This window comes from Mus caroli, chromosome 9, assembly GCF_900094665.2.
Source record: "Mus caroli chromosome 9, CAROLI_EIJ_v1.1, whole genome shotgun sequence".
NCBI classification, from domain to species: Eukaryota; Metazoa; Chordata; class Mammalia; order Rodentia; family Muridae; genus Mus; species Mus caroli.
In genome coordinates, this window is record NC_034578.1 from 95,288,463 (window position 1) to 95,306,095 (window position 17,633).

Here is a 17,633-nt window from a genome sequence, read left to right on the forward strand (position 1 = left end):
AGGACTAAGGATGAGTATGAAATGTAGATGCACAATAGATGCTGTGGATGGGCAGGACTTCACAAGAGGATCTACTGGACCTGTAGAGTCTGTGACTGCAAATGGCTCTGTCTTTGCTCAATACCATTTTCAGCAGGGAACAGCCGACTTTAGAAATTCCAAAGCAGAACTTACCAGGTCACAATGCATGCTGGGAAGTCAGGTGACTAGGTGGTTTGGTGCAAACATTCCATTCTTTCTCTTTCTCCCACATTTCTATTTCTTCCCCCCCTACAGCCCTATCTTTTTCTCCATCCCCCTTTCCTCTCATTTCTTACCTTTCCTACTATTTCCTCACTTTCCAGCAAAAACTTTGGGCTCAATCCAAGCAAAAGAACTAAACAGACTGGGATGAGAAGTTGGTCAGGTAACAGGTTTGACTGACTCAGAAGGATGAAGTCAGGAATCAGTTTGACAATGGCGCACAGAGATGGCTTTCTGCCATCAAAGACCAGGACAACATCTGGTCTAGCAGGAGGCAGAATGAAGGGAGAATGAGATAGTTTGTCCCCAAAGACAGCAAACAGCCTGACAAATTCTTATTTAGGAAATTGATGTGATAAGAATAGTACTTATGAGGGCACTGCTGGCCTGGAGATATGGCCCTGAATGTGCAAGACCCTGGACTTCATCCTCAGCAACACACACACACACACACACACACACACACACACACACACACACACACCACACAACCACCACCATCAATACCAACACCTCCGACAACAGCATTCCAATACTGAGTGGCATAAGCCAGTTTTTCATCTTCAAGATGCAGAGCCACCCTTCTATCCCTGTGATAGGTCACAGAATTAGCATGAATTCCAATGAACCAAACGGCATCTTGTTGGCAGCTCCTAATGCCACCAAGAAAGGTTCCAATACCGTCTGATGATGTCTGCAGTAAGAGCAAGGCAGATGCCTGTAGGGAAGGGGTTTCCTCACTCATCCACTGCTGGAGTTTGAAGGAAGGGTGTGTATTAAAGATCAGTTGTGAAATAGTTGTGAACTGGATAGACAATGAGAAGAAGGTGGCAAGGGTATGCAAGCAGGGATTGTTCCTAGGTAGAAGGACTGCAAGAGGAAAGCGGTAGACATACATTTTGGTCTAAGAATGGGTGACGTGTGATGCTTAGCACTGGAAGGCTTTAAGAAAATGCTGCATCTTTTCTACCTGGGTCCTGCAGGCAGAGAATGTGATGCTAAAACCTGGAGTGAGCCTCTAATGATTTCTCAGAGTCATCTTGGACTTGAGGAACGTGCTGATTATTTCCTGCACCTCGTCCCCACCCCCTATGTTTTCAAAATACCTTGAGCTTCTTAGAGAGTTAAATGACAAACCCAGTATAGCTACCACTTTGCCAGGGTGGTGTCCTGGGTGTTTGTGGAGAGCACAGAGTCTCCCTTACTTGGAGGGAAATATGACCTGCTTTTGGTTGCGTTTGTTTTAGAGGTGTGAGAAGCTGTTTTAAGAAAGTGTGCTTGCACCCTTCATTAGTGCAGAGATTATATTCTCCGCCTGCCATGTGTCTTAGTTAAAGTGTACCCTTTCCGCCTGTGTTAGAGCCCATTAATTGGAATGAGCCTTGTTCAGCAAGCTCGGGCTTCCTTCTTGTCTGGCCCTCTTCTCCAACTACACCTCTCTGCGTCTGAAAGCAAGGACAGGTCACTCTCTCTTGTCCTGAGCATTTTGATGAAATGTTCTCATGAATGCACCTGTGTGTGTGTGTGTGTGTGTGTGTGTGTGTGTGTGTGTGTGCCCGCTCAAAGGCATGGAAGCTTGTTTTTTAATCGGAAGTGTTTTGTTTTCCTTGATTTTTAAACTTTAAATGGAGCTCCCTTGGAGGCTGGTGTTCCAGGCCCCTTTATGTCTGCATGTCCACGTTTTTTTTTTTCATGGTGCAGTATAATAGCTTTTGTTTCAGAAGTACAGGGCAAGAGGACCTCAAATGACAGAGGTCTGGATTATATCCATAACGTGAGATTTGGATGGCAAAGCGGAGGTTAGGGGACAGTGACAGTGAGTGTTTTCCATCGGTGAGCCCAAGTCCTTCTTGCAAGATGGGCACAATGGGCGCTGTTCTGAGCACACAACAGTCTCTGGCGGCAGAAGCATAGACACACTCACTCACATCTTACACAATGGGGCTGGTGCGGCAACCTTGCCCAGCAGGACGGCACCAGCTCCCTGGGGGCTATTGTTGCACAGACAAAAGAACTTTGTCTGCTGAGCCTTGTGTGTAAACATTGCTGGTTCAGAAAAATAGAATTTTGTTTTCCTCATTCTCATCTCTATTCCTCTCTCTGTGTGTGTCTGAAGTGAAAGGAAATTTCAGCCTTGGATCCAGATTCAGGAAACCCCATAGAGAACTTACAATTTTTCAAATGAAAAAGAAGAGCGAGATAGAGGGGATAAATGAAAGACCCCCTGGATCCCTTAATCACACTGCTAGTGACCTGGGGAATGTGGGTGAGCTTTTCAGTGACTGACTTGGTTAAATTCTTTTCAAGGTGTCTGGTCACTGTGGGCACAGTTCTCGTTTAAGACAACATGCTAACACTCAAGAGCCTCTTATTTTCTGTGAAGCAGAGAAGTTGGATGATAGGCCCTTTATTCTAACTCCAAGTTTAGAAAGAATGGCTCTTTCCGTGGTCATGATCACTTGGGAGATTATAATGATTTTCTTTTCAATTACTGCCCACTCCATGGTAAAGAGAGGACCATTTATTGAAGCAGGTGACCACAGTTACTGTGTAGGGTGGGCTGAAGCAGGCTTTCTTCTTGAGTTTACATGCGGCTACTAAAGAAGCCAGACAGCATTGGTCTGGAGCAGAGAATTCTGGGTCTGAATTTCAGCTTTATCTCTTAGTACCTTTGTATCTCTATGCAATTTATATGTTCTTCCAAGGTCTTGCTTTTCCCGAGTTTAAAACGGGGCTAATAGTAGTGTTTAGGTAAGGACAATTGTATAATTAAATGGGAAACATCAAAAGTCCATGAAAGAAGGGCTGGAGAGATGGATCAACACATGGTCAGGAGCACTTCTCTTGCAGAGAGGACCCATGTTTGGTTTCTAGCACACATGTAGCAGCTCCCAACATCTGTAACTCTAGTTCTAGGGCATTCAACTCCCTCTTTTACCTCCATGTGCACCATGCACAGGGTGCACATTCTTATCTGCAGACAAAACATCCAGACACGTGAATAAGAACAATAAAAACTGGCCAACAGAGAAACCCACGAAGGGCTGTTCTGTTCTAGAGTGGTTGCTGATTTTCCTCCACCCAGTCTGCTAGTTTACTTAAGGATGACTAGCCTCTGTCTGCAGCCTGCCCTGTGGTCAGGAAGTTGATCTCTACCCTTGCATGTATGCTCTGTATCCCTTTGGTAATGCAAGCGGAACAGGCTCAATACCTGAGCCATTTATGCTCTTGACCAAATGGAGGGCCTCTCCGATATTTTCTACCAAGCTGTCTTTCTCATTTCTTGCCAGTTAAATATTCTTAATTTTGTTTTCATTTAAAACATTCACTTCAGTATTTAATCACGACTCTGTCTCAGAAGTAAAATAAAAATAAGCCAAACAGTCATTTGACATTTTAACAATTTATGTTTTTCTTGTAATGCATCATTTTACTTCGTGCTAATAGTATTTTTCATAGAATCAATTTGAATATGGAACTCCGGTAGGAGAGACTTTCTGATCATCCTCTAAAAGGAGTGTAATCTAAAAAGATAGATATGGATGTATATTTATAAGCGTATAAAGAAGCTACACATTAATTTTAATGACACATGAACATAAAACATGAATTGTGGCTAAAGTGTTGTATTTGGGTAAGCAAAATGAAGTCCATTTAGCTGGTGGAACGGAGACAGAACAATAGGTATGGTCTCAGAGAGTTGTGTGCACATCTGTGAAAGAGACTAGATTGATGGACCTGTCAGTAACAGAAGAGAGAGTCCTTGAAGGATGAGAGAAGGCAAAGAACGTGTTACTAGAGTGTTCTAGATTAAAAATGAAGAGACATTCTCATTGTATGTACCTGACTCAGGGTGACTTGAAGTGACTGTCATCAAAGTTGATCACATGGAAACTCCTGGCTTGGGTCCCTTCCTTCCTTTTACTCTGGAAATGGAATTTAGATTTGGAGTTCAAGGCATCTCTAGGAGTTCCTGGGGGCTGTACATGCAATAGCTCAGTGTAAAGAGGCAACTGCACCTCCCATGCTCTCCATCAGTTGCTTAGTTGGCAAATGACATGCTTTTGAGTTTCAGTTCCATTATCTGTAATCTGAGACAGTAGCAACTGTCTCCAGGATTGTTGGAAGGATGGCTACAGAGTCCAGGGTCAGTGATGCACATGTAGAAAGGTTGAAGCAACACTCATGAATCACCACCATCATTGTCATTGGCACCACCGTCAAACAGTAGCATTAGCAGTAGCACCAGGGACCGTCTGCGTGGTATACGCTTGTGGACTAATGAACGGTGATCCATTCCATCTAGAGCCTGTGGACCTCCTGCTTGGTAGTTTGCCATTTCTAATATCCTACCAAATGACCCAGCGACAATACCTCACTGGTGCTAAATACTTCTACCTCAAAGATTTCCTCTTTAGAGTCAATGGATTAGGCTCATGTTTGAAATTAAAACATTATCAGATAAATATAGGCACTGAGTGCTGGTCAGGAATGTGCTTGACTGTCAGCTCCAGCCACACGAACCATCTTTTACTCAAGAGAGGCTGATTATACATCACGTTGATTTCAAGCCCAGAGGCCATCAAGGGTATCCTGATGCTAAAGACATCACTATTTTAATGATCTCAGTTGAAGAGTATTTAAAAAAAAAAGAGTGCTGTGCTTTCAGACCTCAAGACTTATTGCTTGTATTTTCACAGCTTTCTTAAAGTAAAAAGGGGTGTTGTGGAAAATGATAAAATTTATCATTTATAGCGAAATATTAATGTAGCAGCAGGAGATTCGATGAGGCCATCTATCTATGAGCATTCAGACTTCAAAGGAAGCATAAACATGAAATTAATGGTTTGTCTAGTGTAAGAGACAAATAAATGCAAATGTGGGCTCATTAATATCAAGTGGATGACTTCTTGGTTTATGGGGTTTGGATTGATTTTGTCAAAGGCCAATAGATTTATTTTAAAAAGTCTTTGGAATTTAGCATCCATACACCCATTATTGAGAGAAATAAAACTCACAGCACTCCTGCACGGCCTCTCTTCCTCCTCCTCCTTCCCCCAGCTTAGATGTTGCTTTACTGAGATAAAGTTCTCACATTAGGACTTACTTTCACACTGAAATATGTCCCTTGTAGGAAGCGCTATAAACGTCAGCATTTTCCGCAGCATTAGTTTATGGGCAGAGTGAATTTTAATGGCATCATAATCTCATGGCAATCAATTGCAGTGCTTGGGGGGGGGGAAGCTCTGGTGGTGTCCATTAAATGGGCTTTGCATCACGTTTAATGCTCTGAAATCTTGAAGTCTCTCTCTGTCTTGCCTATTTGTATATAGACAAAGTAGTTTTTCTTTTCCTCCCCATTTTAGGCTGGGACAGCATTAAATACTTTTAGCTACAATTTAATTCTCTTGTCAAGGAGGTAAAAACACCTTCCTTCTTCCACTTGAACAAAAAGGTGCATGGGTGTTGGTCCTGATACAATGTGGGAAACCAAGGCAGAGTCTCTGTGGTGGCTTTTTAACTTAGTTCTAGATTGGCGAGTCCCTCCGTTATGGAGTCTAGCTGCTGTGGGCCAGGTATCATGAAGAAACGGAGTACAGCAAGCAGAGCAATGCCTACTCTCTCTGATCTCTACTTCATGAAGGCCATCCTCATCGCTCCCTCTGATTTGAGCATGGACCCCTTTCTTATAGATCACACACGCAAATGTGGATCCTGGCAACCATAGGGGTTATCATAGTTATGCGGTGAGTCGCCTGTTTTTCTGGCTTCTCCGTTTGTTTATCTGTTTTGTCTTCAGGAGGCAACATGAATCACACATCTACTGCTTTTTTTCTGAGAAAAATTTTCAGGTTACTCATGCTTTGGTGACACTTTGTTGTTAAAAATATCTGATCCTCTTTAAGCATTTCTGTACTCAACAAATGAATGTGGGCGTGGGTTTGAGGTTGGTTCCTTCCTCAAAAACAAAAGGGCATAAACAACAGATAGATAGATATGAAGATAGATAGATAGATAGATAGATAGATAGATAGATAGATAGAAGCCCAAGAAAGGACATACATGTGAAATTCCATAGTAAAATCCATTTCTTTTTAATCTCACCTTTGAAAAATTAATAATAATTAGCATCTACAAAATGGTTCTTCTGAGAGGAAAATCAACTATGGCTTTCAGGTGTCAAGTCCCACAGCATCGTGCATTTGAGGCCCACTCTGGTCTAAGTTACCTCAGTCAATCCCGGGCTGTGGATAAGTGAGCTAGACTGTCAGAGGGGAGAATTAAAGTATGGAAGAGACATTCGAAGCCATGGTTTTTGTGAATTGCTTTTTGGTCAGTTTTCTTGGAAACCTTTTTTCCAGCCCTTTCCTCTTAGGTAATGTGTATCTTTATGCTGTGATGGATTTTACCCCCTTAAAAGACGAGTCACATCTAGGGTGCGTCTTCCTATCTTGATTAACCTGATTAAGAAGCTCCGTCTCAGGCATGCCTAGAGTACTTTACTGGGTGATTATAGGTATTGTCAAGCTGTCAGCAGATACAAAGTATCATGACATCCCTGTCTGCTCATGGAATCACTGTCTAACCGAAACCTACAACTGGATTTGAAGCTTGGGACAGTTGTGGGCTTGTCCTGGTAGGACTGCCAGTGTCCACTTGGCTTACTTTTGGATAGTAGCTTCTGCTCTCCCTCTCTGCATCAGAGAGACACAGCTGAAGCTGTGCTCAGCCTGGGTTTTTGTTTCGTTTTGTTTCTGCTGTCCCACTTGACTTCTTCTCCACATTTCCAGGTGCAGTTTTACTTCTTTTTTGAAATCCTTAAAGCTCCTCCTTTCTCTCTTGGAAGCAAAGCCAGGTTTTTTTTTTTTTTCCTTCTTTCTTCTTTTGTCACCTCCAGGTCAGAAAGAGGCAGCTTTTAGCCCATCAACTTTGAAAGAATGTCGTGGCTTTAAATATCTTACAATTAAGCCTCGTCGGTGTTTTGACCTTGATTTGTTGCTCTTTCAAGGATTCCCACACTTCTCATAAAAGAAGGTTTTAGAACTGGCAAGATGGCTCAGCAGGTAATGGTTCCTGCTGCCAACCTGGGGACCTGAGTTCACTTATGACTCAGATGGAAGAGAACTGACTCCTACCAGTTGTTCTCTGATCTTTGTAGGTACACTGTGGCTTGTGTGTACACACACACACACACACACACACACACCCTACACACTAAATTTAATCAAAATAGTAAAGTAGCTGTTTATTATACGTTGTACACAGCATAAGTAAGACTTACCTTTGAAAAAGCACACACTTCAATGGCATTAAGTACATTCACACTTTTGTGTAATCATAACTGTCCATCCTCAGAAGGTTTACAATTTCTCTAAGTGAAACCCATACCCTCTTCATCATTGTACTTTCTGTTTTTGTTTCACTGTGGACTGCGGTAGGTGCCTTGTATAAATAGAACTGTATGCTATTTGTCTTTTTGTGACTTATCACAATGTCTTAACGTTTCACTCACATGGTAGCATGTATTCCATTTCCTTTTAAGATTAAATAATTCTCCAACCTCCCTCTATACACACATAAAATTGTAATATACATATATATATATACATACATACATACATATATACATGCATATTTCCATTATGCATTAATGGACACTTGACTTTTTTTTTATTTTGCAGCTATTGTGAACAATGTTGTTGGGATCTCAAGTGCAAATACCTGCTCAGGTTTCTCCTTTCAATTGTATATAGTCTTTCTATCCAGTCTTTTTGGTGTGTCCTAAACTCTAGAATCCTTCTCTATGGTATTTATCTTAGTTCTATTCCTGTTGCTATGGTAAAATACCCCAGCAAAATAACTTAAGAGAGAAAGTGTTCATTTGGTTCATCCTTCTAGGTTAAGTTCATTTAGGCAGGAACTTGAAGGACTTGGTCCTCAGTTAGAAAAAAGGGGCCAATAACAATGTATGCCAGTTCTCAGTTCACCCTATCTACTCTGACACAGCTTAGAGCCCTTTTCCTAGGGCTGGATGCCATAAACACAGGTCTTTCTATGTCAACCAAAGTAATCAAGATAATGCCCTATAAACGTGCCCTCAGGCCAATCTAGACAGTTCCTCTGGGAGACTCCCTTCCTAGGTGAGTCCATGTTAAGTGGACAATTAGAGATAACCATCACAGAATCACTAATAGTCTCGGGTTATTACTGTCTCGTGTTTTGTGGTTTTGCTTGTCTGTTTATCTGATTGCTGTTGTGTTGGGGATCAGACTGTTAGGATGCTAGGCAAGTGCTATATTTCTCCTCTACAGCCACAGATCAGTGTCTTTTGTAGGGTCAGGCCAGCTCTTCCTACCTTTGAGCTCCATCTTCTTCCCTAAATGGGTACCTTTGATGGATCTATCTTCTGCCGTGTGTCATTTGCAAGCTGACCCGAAGGAAGCAAGTGAGAAGCCAGCTTGTCACTCATTACAGAGCACTGCACTGTATGAGTACCCAGCTAAGTAAATGTAAATGTAATGTTATGTGACTTTAATTAAGTGGGAAATGATGGTTGAAGATGCAGCTAACAATAGCAGCGCAAGTGAACATGGCGATCACTAAGCTCACCCTTCTCCGTCTCTCTTGGATGAGTGCTTCACTAGTCATCACACGAGGCAAAAAGAATGAAGATCTAATCGAGTATGAAGGGAAGAGAAGCAAACACAAGATCCAAATTATAGACTATTAGAGATATGAATCATACCCACTGCCCTTAAAGAAAAACCCTTTACCCGTGTTGTACATTGACCTTGAGATGATAGCCAGAATTAAAAACTAGCGACTCATAAAATGCAGACAATTGACGAGTGTGAGATAACATCTTTATGACTTTTTCCAAAAATGTTCAAAGTGATTTTTTTCAGAAGCACTCGGAGTTTGTGATATTTGGTATACTGCCTAAGAATTTCACATTAAACTTAGAAATAACTGAGAAATCCCTGCAAACTCCTTACTTGGGAGTGGTACAGAAAGAACAGGATTGGGAAGGCAGGTTCCTTGTTGCGGTGAACCCAAACTCTAGAGTAGCAATATTGTGCAGTGACAGATGGGTGCTTTGCCCTTCCCCTGCACACACAGAAACATGGCTGAAGATTTGACTAAGTATGGGGGGGAGGAGGGAATCATGCAGTGTGAGGAGGTTTTCTGGACAGTTCAACGAAAGCACAGACATTTCATGGGCAGTTCACTTGATGGCATTTGTAGCTGGAGGCAGGGTCAGGAGGTCAGTGTCCTGTGCTGGAGGAGGTAAAATCCCTGGATCCCTACACTGGCAGTAGTAATAGTCTCACGTAGTCCTTTCTTTTGTCTTTTGTTTTTATTTTTAATTTTGTGCATGAGTGTGTGTGTGTGTGTGTGTGTACACAGGTGCACAAATGTGCAGGTATCCATGGAAGATGGAGGACCTGGAGCTCCTAAAGTGTGAGTTGTGAACTGCTGGCTGTTAGTGTGGGAAACTGAACTTGACTCCTCTGCCAGTTCTCTTACGTGCTCTTAGCCACTGAGCCATCTCTCCGACCGATATAACTTTCTTACATGTGTGTTTATTTGTAAATAGCCCCCAATGAACTGCATTTTATAGAATACCATTTAGCAATAAAAATTAACTGGAACAACTTATTAATACATATTGACAATTGAGTTTTTAAAATTTCTTTAATTTAAGCTATTAGTTCAAATAGACTCATTAGTAATACAGTGGAAGAGAGGCAAAGAGGTGAGGGGAGAGGAAGAAGGAGGAATATTTGGGAATGAAGAGGTTAGAGTGGACATAGGGTGAGGAGTAGGGAGGAAGAGGAAGTAGAGGGAGGACTATCCAGTACTAAGGATGTAAGGAGGCCCAGTGCTTTGCGAGTTAATTAAAACATGTAAGTTTTTAACTTTAACTTTAAAGTATGTAAGAGCCAGAAGAATAGACTGTCTGCTTGGTAGTGTCTTTTTTCTGGGTCTGACGGGGGAAGTTATATCCATGAAATCTCAACAGTAAGGCTACCAATGCAGAGCTGCATGGTGGCATCCCTGGCTGCCATGCCAATGCGGATGGGGGAATCTCACAAGGATCTTCTTTCTCCTAGATGAAGAGCTAGCGCTAATGAATGGCTGCTGAGAGAAGGGGAATCAGCTTTCTCCACAGAGAGTTCCATGATAGGTTATCCAATCCCAAGTGGTCAGCCCTAAATACAGGTATATAAAAGCTACAGTAAATGGGGTCTGTATAAGGTATGTGTGTATATGTGTGTGTGGTGTGTATATGTGTGTGTATATGGTGTGTATGTGTGTGTGTGTGTGTTTATAGTCTTTCTAATGGTCAGTCTTCATCCATCTTCAGCAGTGTATAATGGGTATTAATATGAACCTGTCCTAAACACTGGTATCCACCCTACCACATTGTCTCTAATGGTTATATAAATGGCAGGAAACATCTGAACAAGAAGGGAAATGACATCAGAACATAGGACATAGCACCAATAATGAAAACAGTCAGACAAATGACACCTAACAGGAAATACAGAAGTTGATCTTAACTGCACAGAATTTGATATAAAAAGCAACTTCTCAAATTGAGTGGCCAGTTTCCATTATACTTTTTGGAAAGCTCAACCTAGGATGCCCTTACCCCCACTAAACCCCCCTACCCACCCCAAAAGTTTCATTAGATGGGACTCTGCCTCAAGCAAAGAGGCTTGGTGTTGTGACAAGTACATGACAATTTGGTTTAAAAAATCTGTACCTCACAATGTACACCGTTACACCATGTAGAAGCTCATGGTGTGGACAGCAGACAGCCCATCATTGCATTGGTAGAGATAAAGTGTAGTTACAGTTGTTCACAAATGACTTAGTAACCAGGTCTGGTCTTGGACACAGCCCAGGTGGAGAATGCTATTGTCCAAAATAGGAAGCTTACTGGAGTCTCCTCCAAGTCTGAGATGCTACGACTGATCTTCTCTGAACCGCAGATGCATGAAGCAGCAAGGATGGAGAAACTCCAGTTGTTTTCATGTGAAATAAAAGTCCAATAGGAGGCCAACAAGATCCCAGCAAAATTTATCTGTAAACTACTGTATGTAGGTGGCTAGAATGTTCTCTAAAAAGAAAGAAAGGCAATTGCTTAGGTAGCCATTACAACAACCACTTCCATAAGAATAGATAAAGAAAGAGTCAGAAATGGAGAGGGTATATCCCTCAAAGTCATGAAGAACAGTGTGTGTGTGTGTGTGTGTGTGTGTGTGTGTGTGTATCCGAAATTGTGGAGCTCTCTCCGATGGCACAGACACAGATGTGAGAATTTCACCAAAGTGAGCCAACTAACGCTGTATTCCTCCCGTGAGTAAGTTTACGAGTAGAGAGTGGCTCTAGCGAAACACCTCTGTGTACCTACCGGGCGGGCTCTTGTCACATGGTACTTTAACTGTGAGCTGGCACCTAACATGAAATGAGTCACTGGACGAGCTCTAAAAGGAAGCTAATGTTATTTGGTTGTACTTTCAGTCTTCAACAAAGTTGCCTCCCCTCAACCCCCAGTAGTCTTGGTGACTATCAGTTATTAGCACACAAATGGTTTTGTGGCACTGACTTGGATGTATTGTGCAGTGCCCTCCATTTCAGATTGAGATGGCAACTTTAATGGCAGCAGTGGAGGATGAATTGTGTGTGTGTGTGTGTGTGTGAGGGACAGACTCATGACAGAGCCAGTCTGCTCTCCTGGTAGTGTCCGTGGGAAGAGAGAAAGAGAGCAAGAAGTGGAAGGTGTTATTAAGGGTTTGAGGATGTGTACCGGTGAAGACAAAACTAAATCTTTAGGGCGGGGTCTTGTTTGGGGAGGTATGGCCAGTTTCCATCACACTTTTTGGAAAGCTCAACCCAGTATGTCCCTAACTCCGCTGAACCCCCCTACTCACCCCAAAAGTTTCATAAGATGGGACTCTGCCTCAAGCAATGTGGTAGCCAGGGGTTTCAGACAAAACACGCCTCCCAAGTACTGGAAATAACTGAAGCACACAGAAGAGCAGTCTCATTAGGCCTATCCGTGGGACGCTGGTCTTTTTGATCTCTGCCTGCGTGCTAAGGGAAGGCTAAGTGAGGCTCCTTTTCATCTTTTCCACCACACTTTAAAGGGCTGCCGTAATGTTCCCACCAACTAAATCATTTTCATTTCCAACTCTAATCAATTTGTGAATAAATATCCTTTGGAGATGTGAGCTGCTTTAAATGATGGCTGCTTTTCCACCTTTAATCTACAACACTGCATTTCTCTTGAGGGAAAATAGCCCCTTGTGTCTTTATCCTGTAGGCAGCACACCTCCGTTTCTATTATTACATAATAATGGCCTTGGTAGGTGCATAAAAGGTTGTATAGGTTTTACAAAAAATGAGGGGCTATTCACCCTCGCTCCCTTTAATCTCCTGCATTCTCCTGTTAATGAGTGTAAATTAGTAAAGCCATTTCCCAGGCTTTATCTGACACAATGCCAGTGGCAGGTCATTCTCAGGGAGGGCTTTTTGTAAATATTATAATTGGTGGTATTATTTTTAATCTTTTGTGGTGTGAAAATCAAGGACAACATGAACCTTGATACAAAGTAGAAATTTGGTATAAGTTTTAGGTGATGAAAATGAATGCCCCAATCAGGTCTACTTCCTCTAGAATGTTCTCAAAGGCTTCAGAAGTAAGATAAATATAAACTTATTTGGTAATACTTTTCTTTTTCTTCATACAAATTGTCTAACTGCTTTGATCAGATGAGAGCCAATTAGATTCTCTGTCCTAAATTCAAATGGACCAGGAGCTAAGCATTTTCTGAAAAGGGTTGAATACATCAGACTAATTGCTCCTAATGAGGTGTTTTCTTCTGGGAGCCTTGTAGTTGCTTCAAACGTATTCATGTCAAATCTCCAGCTGGAGTTGGTAAACTAAATCAACAGAGTTACCTCCCTTCTCCATCACAGTTCTAAAGATGTATAGAAATTCTAAATCCAATGTAGACAATAGGGCCCAGGGCAGATTTAGGAACCATTGTGGAGCATGAAGAAGAGACTTCAAACTCCGAAGAACTTGTGAGACATTGAAGGAATCCGGACAGACACTGATAGAAAAGTCAGTTGTGTGCTTTAGAAGTCCGTGAGTTATCACCAGCCGAGGAGGACTCAGCCAATGGATTTTCCCAGTGGAATACAAGGAAAAAGAAATTGGCTTAAGATAGATTAGGACAGTTTGGAGGAAGTTGCTAAGAAAACTCATTGTTCTTCAAGATGAAATCATAAATTCATACATGTAGACAAACAGATAGGCTGGCTGGCTGGCCTTTTAAAACCCAGGTGTCAGTTGGTAGGAGCCTGGCTAATTAGAATGAAAGACTCCCCTAACCCCCTCAACAATCATTTGAACACTGGAAATTGGTCTAAAAAAGATGGTGCAGGACTATGGTTTAAGCGTCCAAATAGCAACAAAACTAATCCCTCAAACTGCATCCAACACAGCAGCGAGAGGCCTTGAGACCATTCAACTCTTGTGCAGCCTTTTTGTAGTTGTGTTTGTTTGTTTGTTGTTTGTGCTTTCTTTCTTCTGGCTACTGTGCCTTGAATTAAGATTGAGGAGTGCTTTAGATGCCTCTAGTAGAAGGTAGAGGAATGTTCAGGAAGAGAACCATGATAAACATCTTGGGGAATTACACCAAAACCTGAATACAGGATGGTTGGTTTCTATCAGAACTCAGTCTTCCCTTGGGTTCATGGTGGCGTGGAGTGGCAGGCCTTTTTTAAATAGGTGGCTCTCCAGAGCCAGTGGCCACATGGAGGAAGGTGCTGTGGGCTTCTCATCTACTCAAGGGCTTAGAATCAAAAGTGACAACTGGCTGGATGCTTGCTTGTCTTCCCCTTACGGTTATAGCCAAGTCCCTCAAAAGCAGCTGTAGCGATACAAATTCCAGAGCCTCACAATACATCAGGGGGTGGTTTAGCCATGCACTGGTGGGCAGGTGATTGGTTGTCTTGGAGTGAAAATTAAAACGTCATGGGTCACATGAGCTTAAATTGCATGATTGCATATCTACAGAAACAGTTATGGGCATACATTTAAAAATGCATTCACATGCACTCCTAAAAACTACATATATTGCAGAATACTATACTAACCAATGAAAGGTCTTCAGAAAAATGTAAATTACTAAAATTTGCCTAAGAAAATATAGTGTATATGGAAGGGATACAAACAATACAAATTAAAGAAAAATAAAGGATTCACCAAAATAAGCTAAGGTTATAGCTCCGTGGTTGAAAGGATAGCTTTTAGGCAGTCTTAAGTTCAATCTTTAGCACACACACAAACCCACACACACACACATGAATATATATACATGCACACACACATGCAAATGCACACATACCCATACCTATACATACATTTGCACATGCACACACACACATACACACACACACACACACAAATACACACATACACACAAGATTTACAAGAATATATCTAGTGATGATTATTTATTATCTAGGTGTGAATGAAATCTTTAAAATTCAGACAGTTGCTACATTTAACAATTCTTAACACACCCACCTCCCCCACCCCTCTCCCATCTCGCCCCTTCCCACCCATGGCAGTCAGGAGAGTGGCCCCGAGTTCATGAGAGAGCTGGCCCTGACCCTCACCTGCTGAAGCACTCAGGAGATTGGGCCCTGCATCTCACCTGGGCAGCACAATAGAGCTGACCCTGGTAGAAGGGGTTGCAGAAGAGCTGGCCCTGAAGGCGTGAGAGTGGGAGAGCTAATCCTGCCTCTTGCTGGACGAGCAAGCTGGGATAGTGCTTGAGAACTGGCCCTGATGCTGTGGTTGCAGGAGAGCTGGTGGGCTGAGCAGCTCAGTTACCACTCAGATCCAGAGCTTTGAGTTGGCCCATCCCAAATCCTACCCCATCTATGAACTACTGGAGTGCATGATTGCATGATTGGGCTGGTCCTGTAGATCCAAAGTTGCAGGATCTCCATGACACCGGGCAACAACAGGATAGCCAAGAGGCATCCCAGTGAGGATCCAGTATTGATGGTGTAGTAAAAGCCAGGGTCCTAGAACCAGAGCAGTGACTCACTGCAGTGAACATTTGCAAGTAGAGAAATGAATGTCTGGTGCCCATAGGGGCCAGAACAATGTGTTGGATCCTTTGAATCTGTAGTTCCAGATGCTTCTAAGCTACCACATGGGTGTTGAGAAATGAACCCAGGTTTTCTGAACGCACAGCCAGTGTTTCTGAAGCACGGAACCACCATTCCAGCCCCTAGTACAAGCACAGACAAACCCTGTCTCGAAAAACCCAACCCAACCCAACCCAACCCAACCCAACCCAACCCAACCCAAACCAAACCAAACCAAACCAAATCAAAAAACAATTTTCAATTAAATGATTTTTGAAAGAAATATTTATGTATTTGGAAAAATATATCTGTAAATATATATATATATATATATATATATATATATATATATATATATATATATATATATATATATATATATATATATATATATCTGTAGATATATTCCTCTATACAAGGAATTGGTCATCTAGGTACCAGGGACATTTCTGGTTCTGACATTTTACTACATTTTACTTTTTAGTATATTTGTGTGTTAATTTATTACTCTTCTCTCAATATGAAACAATAAAAATTCCAGGAAATAAATAAAATTTCACCTCAATCATACTATGCATCGCATAGCATGTGATAAAGTGAGTGAAAAATGTCTCCTCAAGAATTTGTAACCACAAATTTGGTTTTCATTCAAATGACCCAAGCAGTTCAAAATATATCAACCTCAGAACAGACTTAACAGTGACCTCAGAGCAGGTAATATCCCTAAATGTCTGAGAAAAAAGTAAAAATAAGTCATGTTGACAAAAATTTTCATCCCTAAAACCTACATGATAAAGGGAGAGAATTGGGTCTTGCAAGCTATCCTCTGACATACACACACATGAACACGCGCATGCACATGCACATACATGCACATGTACACACATGTATACATATGCACACACATACATTTGCAGGCGCATGCTCACACATACACATGGTAAACAAATCTAACAGATGTAAAATCTAAAAGTATCTATGATCATTTTAAATGGAAATAATATGAATTCATCAATTAAAATTTAGAGATCGGGAGGCCAAATTGGGAACCACGGACTGATTGTATAATGTGTCAGTCAGACTTCCGTGATTGTGACAAAACCCTTAACTAGCCACTTAAAGGAGGAAACATGCATTCTGGCTCATGGTTTCAGTCTGTCTTGGCAAGGAATTGTCACGGAGCAGAACAGTCACACCATGGTATTCAGGAAGCAGGAAAGATGAGCCTGCACTAGTTGACTTCCGTATCTTGTTCCATCTGGGTTCCTAGTGTACAGGATGGTGCCACACGTATTTGGCTTGGACTGTTTCCTTAACTTACCTCCTTTGGAGGTACAGAGGTAACTTTCCTTAATATCCTAGGTTCTATTTGTCTGTCTGTCTGCCTGCCTGTCTGTCTGTCTGTCACAAGTGAAGGTTCCTGCAGAGGCCAGAAGAGGGTGCTGGATCTCCTAACCTGGAGATATAGGTGATTGGGTCTTAACTTCAGGTCCTCTCCAGTCCCCTGCTACATACACACTTCTCAAGCCAGTAAAGTTTCCAGTCAAGACTAACATATACTAGCTATATAAATCTCATTTACAATAAAGTGCTACAAAGAAGTCAAAAGTGAAAGGATGGAACAAGATGTAACAGCCAAACATTAATCATTAGAAAGCTGAAATGGCTGTCTTTATATCAAATAAAGTAGAAGTGAGAGCAAAAGATTATTAGGGACAATGGAGTATTATGTAATGACTGAAGATTCACGTCACCAAGAAGATGATGCAGCAATCCTACACGTTTATGCATCAAACCAAGTTTTAAAATACGTAAGACAAAACCCGCTAGACCTGGAAGGATGTGGGGGAGATAACATCTGTCCCTCAGTAATTAAAAGAACAACTGAACAGAAAATCAGTAAAGTATGGAAAGCTGAACAGCACCGTGAACTCAGTGGCCACCCCACACCTGTCAACTGTCCCCTCAGTACCAGCAGAATGCAGAGTCTCCTCAACTGGATTGTATATAATTTACCAAGATAGCTAGTATTATAAAATGAATCCAATAAATCAAAAATACACCGAATTCACACAGAGCGCTTCTTAAGGCCTCAAACTAAAACTTAGTAACAGAAAGAACCCTAAATATCCAAAAATTCCCTGGTGATTCCCATTGATGACCTACTAGGCCATCCTCAGCTACATATGCAGCTAAAGCCATGAGTCCCA

The 17,633-nt window shown here is 41.8% G+C and overlaps 1 long non-coding RNA gene across 1 annotated transcript in view; it reads left to right on the forward strand.

Annotated features, from left to right (window-relative positions):
• The first annotated feature begins 263 nt into the window (after positions 1-263).
• The window catches only part of LOC110302561, a 31,702-nt gene continuing 14,332 nt past the window's right edge, over positions 264-17,633 (forward strand). Inside the window, exons 1-2 of the long non-coding RNA XR_002378812.1 lie at positions 264-406; positions 10,359-10,467. This is a non-coding gene — a long non-coding RNA (uncharacterized LOC110302561). The remainder of the gene's footprint in view (positions 407-10,358; positions 10,468-17,633) is intronic.